General features: G+C 44.8%; 1 non-coding gene across 1 annotated transcript; it reads right to left on the bottom strand.

Moving 5' to 3' along the window:
• Positions 1–2142: 2142 nt before the first annotated feature.
• On the bottom strand, positions 2143–2261 carry LOC145404750 (5S ribosomal RNA). The gene has a single exon (XR_013898216.1). It is a non-coding gene; the product is annotated as a 5S ribosomal RNA (ribosomal RNA).
• Between the last annotated feature and the right edge of the window lie 1365 nt (positions 2262–3626).

A 3626-nucleotide genomic window follows, 5' to 3' on the forward strand; every position in this document is an offset into this window, starting at 1 on the left:
TCTTCCATCCAACTCCTCACGACCTTAGGCTACACATCTAATACTTACCGGTATTTTACAATACCTTTCTCTCCACCTCCCTCCGTTCACAAAGCCCTTCCTCATGTACAGCAATTTCCCCAAACCTATCGACACCCTTGGCTGGTCTTTCCTCCACTTGGTCCTTCCCCATGTGATTTTCTTGACACCTTCTGACACCCCCTCTTCCCCAGCCTCCCCCAGCCCCACTCAGTCCCTTCCAGCGTGATCCTCTTAACATATTTTGACACCTTACTTTGCCACCTCCTTCCGATTCACTCCCTTTCGACACCACTTACTTTCCAGTCTCCCTTCCCAGTCCCCCACCTGACCCATTTACTACTTTAATATCTTCCCCCCCCCCCACTTTCTCTTCAGGTGTCCTACCCCAAGCTATCCCCAGTTGGATACACTCTCCCTTTTGCCCGTCCCCCACCAACCAAACACCACCGACCATCATTTAACACACTCTCCTACTCCCTACCCCCATTTTCCCACTCCTCCCCTACCCACTCAGGCCCTCCCTTGACTTGGCCCATCTAACACCTTGACACCATTTTCCCTTCCCACTTGGCACCACCTAACCCTATGTTTGACACCAACTCTCATTCCTTCCCTCACCTCGATTCTTCCCACATAATAACATTTGACAACAATTTCCCCATCCCCCATTTCTTCCCATTTCTTTTTTCTGTCCATTTTCTTTCCCGTTCTTACCCTACACAATACGATCCCTCATATCTGTCCATCCTCATCTAGCCTCTTGTGACGGAACTAACTCCCTCTTTACCCTTCACCCTTCCTATCCCTCCCCTCCGTCCCCTCAATCCTCTACCCTACCCTTCCTCCCTCCCCTCACTCCCCCACCCTACCCTTCCTCCTTCCCTTCACTCCCCCACCCTACCCTTCCTCCTTCCCCTCACTCCCCCTCCCTACCCTTCCTCCCTGCCCTCACTCCCCCAACATACTCTTCCTCCCGCCCTCTCTTAACTCCCCCACGCCACCCTTCTTCCTTCCCCGCACGCCCCCACGCTACCCTTCCTTCTTCCCCTTACTCCAAGCATGGCAAACGGATTTCAGTATTAATAAATGTAATGTGCTAAACACTGGCAGTAAGAATGTAAGAGCTAGTTATAACATGAACATTGTCCAACTTGATAGGGTAAACTCCGCAAGACTTAGAAGTTTTAATAACAAACGATTTGAAACCAAGCAAACAGTGCAGAGGCACTGTGAAAAAACAAAACCAATAAAATGATTGGATTCATAGGTAGAGCACTGGAATATAAATCCAATCATATCGTCCTCACTTTGTATAATTCCTTAGTACGGCAGCACTTGGAGTATTGCGTTCAGTTTTGATCACCATATTATAAAAAGGATATGGAGAAACTTGAAAGAGTACAGCGAAGGATGGCAAAGGTGATACCTAGATTGAGAAATAAACCATACGAGGAACGTTTAGAAGCCCTGAATCTCTTTACTCTAACTAAACGGCGGTTACAAGATTTAATTCAAGTATTCAAAATATTCAAAGGACATGATAACATGGCTGCCGATAAATACTTCACAGCTGATCACTCGAATTATACTATAGGTAGCGGGCATAAAATAATTGGCAATAATCCAGTCGCATGAAAGTATGCATTTCTAAAAATACATTTGTAAATATATGGAACAAATTGTCCTCCAATGTAGTAAATTGTAAGACAGTACTAACCTTTGAAGGTTGCTTGGGTAAGTATCTGTTGTCTAACCCCCAGCTTAATATGTTTACTCCTGAATGCAACACTTGTGTATCTATATACATATATATATTTCTTTTTTTCAGAGACTATATCATTTATTAAATGCAAATATAGTATAAACCCAAACTAGGATATGCACAGATAGCCCTGAGTTAACGGTCAGTACTATTACTTTCGACCTGTGATGCGCTGTGGATCACTGAGGGTCCCTGTTAGTTAAGTGACCACCAACGGGATTTTCTTTAATGTACCATCCATCCACTCCATCCATTGCCAGACGCCAAGTATCCCAAACGGGGTGGTCAAGGGCTTAGAGTTAAATTGTTTTACAGGGAGGGGCACTAATCCTCCACCAACCCCACTTGACACGTAGGGATGCCAACAGCATCTGGTGTTCCCAGGCGGTCACCCATCCAAGTACTAACCAGACCCAACGTTGCTTAACTTCGCTGATCGGACGGGAAGCGGTGTACTCAACGTGGCATGGCCGTTGGCTATGTACCAGGGGTAAAAAAAGTATCGGTGCACAGGGAGTCCGATGTCTACCGAAAAAATTCGTTCATTACCAACGCCTCATTGTGTATGAACAATGTCTGTTTATATAAACATAACATTTGCTGCATGTTTGCAAGAGGATATTGCTTGTTGGCCATATATGACACCTCCCGACATCACGGCTACCAACGTGTGGTAAGTCGGATACTAATATTTCAGTGACTTTCGTTCTGTGGTCCCAGATGTTTCATGCCTATTGTACACCGATACTTTTTGTATCCTTAATACTGGGGGTCACTGCTTCAGAGGTAACTTGTGTACTTGTCCCTTATGGGAAAGATCCTTGTCTCAGTGGAGTGAACGGAGCTGAGGCCTGATTGACTACTGCCTACCTTTAAAGCGCCAGGCAACACGCTCACCATCCCTGAACATCCACACTGTACGCTGTGCAATTTCCACGCTGTGTCAATAGACGCACCATTAACTCAACGTACCGTACATAATGTCATGCTTTATTTACTTATTTATTTGATTATTCATTTTACTTTACTACTTCCTCTTTCAGAATACTCAAGCTGGCAGCTTATATATAAAGTATTATGGAATGTAACTTATCCTTTTCAGTCTTTCCTATGAAATTTCCATGTTATTTTCCATGCTGCATGGTGGTCCTGCTCACTTTTTCCTGCCTGTTTTAAGTGGAGGGTTTGGAGGAGGGGGAAGCTTTTTTGCCTTACTATCCTTATCCTTCAGTATGTAGAATCAGATCTCGTAGTCATAGTCTACTCTGTAACAAACAGCCTCGAAAGGACCATAAGATCTCTTGTTGTCTGCTTTCCTTTGTACTCCTTTGTACTCCCCCACGCTACCCTTCCTTCCTCCCCTCACTCCTCCATGCTACTCTTCCTCCCTCCTCTCCTTCCATCTCCTCCTCATTCTCTTTTTCTCTTCCCCTCGCCCCCTCCACCCCGTCTCGCTTCTCCCCTCAATCCTTTCTCTCCCCCTCCCCTCTCCTCCTCTTGCCTCGAGCCTCCAGACTTCAATTTTTTCGCATCTTGCCAATATTTCAAGCCGTGATTTTTGAGGACCAGTGATAGGCAGCGTAGTTTTGTGGCTCAGGCCATTTTTTGACGCCTCGAAGTGGCATGCAAAAAATGATACCTGGTTTCTACGCATTTTTCCGTTTTTTAAAAGATTTCTTGCTGTAAATTTTTTGTGGGTGGTCTTTTATTTTTTTGGCTTTTATTTATTTTTTTTTTTTTGGGGGGGTAATTTTTTCGGATGGTACCAAGTCATAGCGGAAGTTTTAACACTTTTAGGCTCCTACGAGTATGACTCACTCCCAGCTGAATAAAATCATCCTTC

Source organism: Coenobita brevimanus, chromosome 64, assembly GCF_032717465.1.
Source record: "Coenobita brevimanus isolate Jiangsu-jjx chromosome 64, ASM3271746v2, whole genome shotgun sequence".
Taxonomy (NCBI): domain Eukaryota; kingdom Metazoa; phylum Arthropoda; class Malacostraca; order Decapoda; family Coenobitidae; genus Coenobita; species Coenobita brevimanus.